The sequence below is a fragment of the Physeter macrocephalus genome, chromosome 19, assembly GCF_002837175.3.
Source record: "Physeter macrocephalus isolate SW-GA chromosome 19, ASM283717v5, whole genome shotgun sequence".
Taxonomy (NCBI): Eukaryota; Metazoa; Chordata; class Mammalia; order Artiodactyla; family Physeteridae; genus Physeter; species Physeter macrocephalus.
Window position 1 is genome coordinate 63,779,119 of NC_041232.1, and position 7,548 is coordinate 63,786,666.

Consider the following 7,548-nt stretch of genomic DNA (forward strand, 5'->3'; position numbering starts at 1 on the left):
CTGCATTCTTTCAGGGAGCGGGAAACAGAGACTCGTAGCTCAGCTCAGGTGATGGGGTTTGACCAGGGTGGTGAGAAAGCCCTGGGAGTGACCTCAGTAGCCATGTAGTCATCGGCCCAGTGGTGACCCTCCTGCTTTCACTTCTCCTTTTTGGCTTCCACTATCATAACCTGCCTCCAGGAATGACTGACAACCCAGCTCCTCAGAGCAAGAAGCCGACTGACAGGTCAGTTAGTCACTAGAAGCGCAAAGCATCCCAACTAGGCAGGGTTCCCACCCCCTGCCACCCTGAGGGCCACTGGCTAGCCTACAAATGCCTGCTTTGGCTTTGGCACCAATTTCTGGCCAATCAACTGTGGCCTGGGTCACATGACACATAGCATGGAACCTCCTGGAACCACTTTTTCTCAGGAAGGGGCAGTATTACTGCTCAGGCAATGTATTCACCCTAAGGTGTAAGTACAAGACCCTGGCAGTTTTGCATGTCATTCTTCCTTGGAGCTTTGAACTTTAGCGAGGGATGTGGAGTTCAGCATGCTGACTTTTAAAAAATTTATCTCTTACTTTAAAAAAAATTGAGATGTAATTGATATATAACATTATATTAGTTTCAGGTATACAACATGATTCAGTATTTGTATATACTGCGAACACGCTATCATTGTTCCACTCTCCTTTTCTTAGATTTCTTAAGGCCCCTCAGCTGTGACCTGACACTTCTATAAATTCCATGGTTCCCACTTCCAAGGGCATCTTTTTTTTTTTTTTTTTTTTTGCGGTACGCGGGCCTCTCACTTCTGTGGCCTCTCCCGTTGCGGAGCACAGGCTCCGGACGCGCAGGCTCAGCGGCCAAGGCTCACGGGCCCAGCCGCTCCGCGGCATGCGGGATCCTCCCAGACCGGGGCGCGAACCCGCGTCCCCCGCATCGGCAGGCGGATTCTCAACCACTGCGCCACCAGGGAAGCCCCGCAAGGGCATCTTCATCGTTTTGAAAAATGGCACAATGGCTCTGTCATGAGTCCACCGTATCAGGCCCATGATCCGTCCAGAAACAATTCTATTCAAATGAGGGATACTGACATATGTGCCATGGAGAGGCCTGGTTAGCCACGGGTGTTAACCCACAGTCTCCTCAAATATACTTCAGATACCCTTGGTTTACTTTAATAACCTATTCTGAGTCTATCAGATATACACTTTCCTATATATTTCCTGAACATATCTCTTTTAAACTATGGCATTTAAAAAATAATACAAAGAACAGAAACATGTTATAAACATTTGTAAAATAAGAGGAAAACAGAAAAATCACCCACCTCACCACTTATAGACAACCACTGATGGTATTTTTTTAAAATTCATACAACAAATACAGTAAAGTACACAAACCATTAAGTATAGAGCTCAGTGAATCTTTACATATGTGCACATCTGTGTTACCACCACCCCGATAAAAATGTGGACATTCCCAGCAGCCTAGTACGCACCCTCGTGGCCCTCTCAGGAGACACTTCTTCCAAAGCTAACTACATTCTGACCTCTGTCATCACGGATTAGTTTTGCCCGTATTTTGAACATCATATACATGGAATCATATAGTATGTAGTTTGATGTCTTTTTTCAAGAACACGATAGCTGTGAGATTCATCCATATGCCTATAGTAGTTTGTTTTCACTGCTGCATAGTACTCCATGTATGTATTTCATAATCTCACCATCTTAATATGAACACCCTTAGCATTTTAATGGCATTAGTTATCTTTCCTCTACGTGTGTATTTTTAAACAGTTATAAAGCAGTGTACTACAGCTTACAGTGTTTTTTGTCTCTTTATGCTTAACATTTCTGGTCTTAAGAATATTTCTATTTTATTTTATTTTATTATTTTTTAACTTTTATTTATTTATTTTTGGCTGCGTTGGGTCTTCATTGCTGCGTGAGGGCTTTCTCTAGTTGTGGCGAGCAGGGGCTACTCTTTGTTGCGGTGTGTGGGCTTCTCATTGTGGTGGCTTCTCTTGTTGCGGAGCATGGGCTCTAGGAATGTGGGCTTCAGTAGTTGTGGCACGCAGTCTCAGTAGTTGTGTCTCGCTGGCTCTAGAGTGCAGGCTCAGTAGTTGTGGCGCACGGGCTTAGTTGCTCCGCGGCATGTGGGATCTTCCCGGTCCAGGGCTCGAACCCGTGTCCCCTGCATTGGCAGGCGGATTCTTAACCACTGCGCCACTAGGAAAGCCCAAGCATATTTCTATTTTAACCCTGTACTGTGTCTTGAAGAAAAGTTGCTGGAGTTGCTTTGCACCCATGTAAAGACTTCCTCCTATTTGTTGTAAAACAGCCATTTAGAAAGCTCAAAGGGGCTAAACACCACGGTATCCTTCATAACTTGGTCTGTTCTCACTCAGCCATTGTCTTTCCACTTGGAGGTCTCGTGTCCTCCACAGACTGATGGGCCCAGGCCCACATCTGGGAGCTCACGTTCATATGGACACACAGAAGCCTGCGGAACAGAGTTCCTCCCACTTGGCAGATGGCCTCTTCTCAGGGCTGGGCAAATCCACACAGTCTTAGGCTCTGAGCTGCCTATGAGGACCAGAAAGCAGGCTTGGTAATGACTGAGATGCAGTTGGTCCAGGGCAAGGCTGGAATGCTGCTGTTTCTCCCTGAAGATGCAGGCTTAGAGCCCTGGAGGATGGTATGACTTGGTCCCAGCTCCCACATCCCCTTCTTTCCCAGCACCAGCTACATGGCAGACCAGGCACAGATCTAAAGGCTGGCTGAGCTCTGAGTCCTATTTCATCTGCTGTGGGCCTCAGCTCCTGGGGACTTGGCTTCTCTTTGCAACCTAGAAATGCAGTGTGAGGAACAACTCGTGTGTGTGTGTGTGTGTGTGAATAGTCAGCATAGCCTACTCTTTGCTCTTAGTATCAGCATGTTCCCTCATCATATAGTTTCTGATTTTATCTTGTCTTATATTTCTAAAAGGCTCCGGAGGAACTGCATGTTCAAACACAAGTCTGGCTTTTACTTCTCCGCCAGAACCCCTTGTTCTACAACAGCTTCAGGCCTCCTGGATGTGTCTGCATGTTGAGTGTGCCAAGACGGGACCAGAGCATGACTTTGGAGGACCCCATCTCATTACTTTCCTTTGCTCTCACTTGCTGGAACATGGCAGAACCGTGGGGAGAGTGGATGCTGCCGAGCACAGGTAGAAGGGGCCTTGTCTTCCTCTGGCCGTGTTCCTGACAAGTATTACATCCATCTTGTTTCCTTACTGAGGCTCTCAGAGCAGAGGCGCTGGGGTGTATGTGGAGTCTAAGACAGCGTGCCCATCCCTGGAGAAGTAAGGCCAGGGAACAGGACACAGATCTCCCCACTTGTCTTTGCTCTATGTGTCCAAGCTGCACCCCACAGCCCTCAGACCTCACTGGTTATGGCCCCAGTCAGTTTATGTCCACGAAAGTGTGGAGGGGAGAATACAAGCAGCTTCCGGCAGCCCTTGCTCAGTCAGCCGGGAAAGGTTGGGGGCAGCTGGGCACTCTCGAATAAATACAAGGTCCAGAGTGAAAAAGAGGAGCCCCCGGGCTCCAAGTGTCCACAGGGAGTACGAATGTTGCCCCACCTTCTCTCTGCTCCAGACTGTGTCACCTGGTAGGGAGGGCCCAGCACTCACCACCTCACTGGGGCCTGTGGTCTGTTACCAGCAGCTCAGAGACTGTGTAACACTGGACTCCCTAGGCTCTGGGCCTCTGCATCTGCCATGTTTTCACTGAGGAGAAATAAAGGGTGGTGTCCTTGGCCAGAAGGACCTGGAGCATTGGCTAGCAGGTGGGACAGATTTTTGGTCCCCCAGATGCTGCCCTAGGTTTCTTTACTGCTGGCTCCTTCTCTCCTTTCAATTCCCAGGAAGTGAGAAAGACCAAGAGTTCGGCCAACTCTGCTGAGAGAAGCATCTTGGAGATGCTGCTGAGAAAGGGACCGAGGCAGCACAGGCCTGTGGCACCACCTAGGGGAAGAAGTGCCCCTGGGCTCGCCGCTGGTGCAAGCGGACACCTCATTGCAAATCAAGCCAATTTATGAAAATGCAGGATTCACTTGAAGAATAAAAAATGAGATGGAGAGAAAGGAAAAGGAGAGTCATTGTTCACTTCATAAAAATTATTTCAATTATTTCTCAATTACAAAGGCATTCCTTTTAGGTTAGGGTACCTTTAAAAATGTATGTTCCCATCCTTCATTTTAAGTTATTCAATTTAGTAAGGAATTTACATTTTTTTTCCATGAAGGTTTAAGAGATGGCACTTATTATATAAAATTATAAAACTTGTGAAAGAACTGGATCACTCTCCAAAAGGGCAGTATAGATATGCCTGGTTTTATAGATTATTCTTATTCTCATTTAAATTTTTAAGTCATAAAAATGAAAACCTCAGAGTGTTAATAGAAGGAAAATTTTCTTGTTTGAATCTATCTAGGATGGAGGCCACTAGTTCTTTTTTTTAACTTTTTAAATTGAGGTATAGTTGACGTACAATATTATATGTTTCAGATGTACAATATAGTGATTCACACTTTTTAAAGGTTATTCTCCATTTATAGTTATTCTAAACTATTGGATGTATTCCCTGTGTTGTACAATATATCCTTGTAGCTTACTTATTTTTTTTTAACATCTTTATTGGAGTATAACTGTTTTACAATAGTGTGTTAGTTTCTCCTTTACAACAAAGTGAATCAGTTATACATATACATATGTTCCCATATCTCTTCCCTCTTGCATCTCCCTCCCTCCCACCCTCCCTATCCCACCCCTCTAGGTGGTCACAAAGCACCGAGCTGATCTCCCTGTGCTATGCGGCTGCTTCCCACTAGCTATCTATTTTACATTTGGTAGTGTATATATGTCCATGCCACTCTCTCACTTCGTCACAGCTTACCCTTGCCCCCTCCCCATGTCCTCAAGTCCATGCTCTAGTAGGTCTGTGTTTTATTCCCGTCCTACCACTAATCTCTTCATGACGCTTACTTATTTTATACATAGTAGTTTGTACCTATTAATCCCCGACCCCGACTGCCCCTCCCCCCTTCCCCCTCCCTACTGGCAACCACTAGTTTTATTCTCTGTATCCGTGAGTCTGTTTCTTTTTTGTTATATTCACTGGTTTGTTGTATTTTTTAGCTTCCACATATAACTGATATCATATAGTATTTGTCTTTCTGTCTGACTCATTTCACTTAGCATAATGCCCTCCAAGTCTATCCATGTTGTTGCAAATGGCAAAGTTTCATTCTTTTTCTGTCTGAGTAATTTTCCATTGTATATATATATATATATATATACCACTTCTTTATCCATTCATCTGTTGATGGACACTTAGGTTGCTTCCATATCTTGGCAGTTGTAAATAATGCTGCTATGAACATTGGGGTACATGTATCTTTTCAAATTAGTGTTTTTGGTTTTTATGGTCAGATACCCAAGTGTGGAATTACTGGGTCATATGGTAGTTGTTTTTTTTTTTAAATTTATTTATTTTTGGCTGCGTTGGGTCTTCATTGCTGCACGTGCGCTTTCTCTAGTTGTGGTGAGCAGGTGCTACTCTTCGTTGTGGTGCGAGGGCTTCTCACTGCCGTGCGCGGGCTTCTCATTGTGGCGGCTTCTCTTGCTGCGGAGCACGGGGTCTAGGTGCGCGGGCTTCAGTAGCTGTGGCGCACGGTCTTAGTTGCTCCGCGGCATGTGGGATCTTCCCAGACCAGGCCTCGAACCTGTGTCCCCTGCATTGGCAGGCGGATTCTTAACCACTGCGCCACCAGGGACGTCCTGACAGTTCTATCTTTAGTTTTTTGAGAACTGTTTTCCATAGTGGCTGCATCAATTTACATTCCCACCAACAGTGTAGGAGGGCTCCCTTTTCTCCACATACTCTCCAACATTTGTTATTTGTGTTCTTTTTGATAATAGCCATTCTGACAAGTGTGAGGTGATATCTCATTGTGGTTTTCATTTGTACTTCTCTGATGATTAACAACGTTGAGCATCTTTTCATGTGCCTGTTGGCCATCTGTATGTCTTCTTTGGAAAAATGTCTGTTCAGGTCTTTTTAAATTTTTAAATTGGGTTGTTTAGTTTTTTGATGTTGAGTCGTATGAGCTATTTATATATTTTGGATATTAACTCCTTATCGGTCATATCATTTGGAAATATTTTCTCCCATTCTATAGGCTGTCTTTTCGTTTTGTCTATGGTGAGGCCCCTAGTTCGTGATCACATCCCATTTATATGTCAATGGCTTTCTGATCTAGCTCCATCCTAAAGCCAGATGGATGCTCAGCGTCTCTGCTTGGATGTTTGAACTGAACTCCTGAACCTCCCCCCAGACCTGTTCCACATGCAGCGTTCCTGCATCTCAGTGGCTGAGATGAAAAGCCCAGGAGTCATCCTTGCCTCCTTTTTCTACCAAGCAGCAGCCAATCCAAGAGGAAATAAGCTTCTATCTTCAGAACATAACCAGACTCTGACAGCTTCTCACCACTCTATTGCTGACTGTATATCCGAGATGCCTGGATTACTGCAATAGCATCCTAACCCAACTTCGTCTCTTTACAGTTCACTTTAAAAGAACAGACCGAGGTGTCCTTCAAATGTGTCAGATGAAGTCTCTCTTCTACTCAGAAGGCTGCAGTGGCTCCCATTTACTCAGAATAAAAGCCGAAGTCCCTGCGATGGCGTCTAAGGCCCTACATGGCACACACCCAGGGTGCCTCTCTGACCTCGACCACCCTCCTCTTGCTCCCTCCACGCCGGCCTCCTTGCACAGCAGGCACGCTTCTCTCTCAGGGCCATGCACTGGCTGTTTCTGCTTCTCTTCTCGGGTACCTGTCACCTCCTTCCAGTGTTTGCTCATCTCCCAAGCACTAGACAAGTCTACCCTGACTTAATAATCTTCAAATCCAACAAGCACACTCAAACAGTATTTGTTCAGCTCTCTTGAACTGAACAAATACTGTTTGTTTATTCTTGGCCAGAATAATTCCAGTTATACTTGTTGCTGCAGAGTAATTATTAAGAGTGTCCCCTTTCACTTCTCAAAAATGACCTGGCTTGGATGGTAAGTTCTGTGGTCATCCTAGGGGCAACCTCATGCATTTGGGTTTCTCTCCCAACTCTTCTTTACCACATGTAGTTGGTTAGGTTCAAAGTAAACTGCCCAAGGTCACTCCAGTGTTTCTATTGATACTTAGTGCCAGGCAGCAAGCCCCATTAGAATCTCCCCATTTTCTACCCCTTCTCTCTTGAAAACACATGGGCACACAGGTGTGTATGACCAGGCACACAGCCACTTCCACGATCACCTGTGAAGATAGAAGAGGTAAATTGTATGTGAGCAGCTACTTGCTGCTTGCTCTACTTCTCTGTGACTCTGAGAAAAATCTCTCATGCTTCAGTTTCTTCAATCATCACCCATTTATCCATCCCCACGTTACTGTGAGCCTATTTAGTGCCAGGCACTGTGCTGGGCACATGAAGTCCTTGCCCTCTTGGAATTTACAATT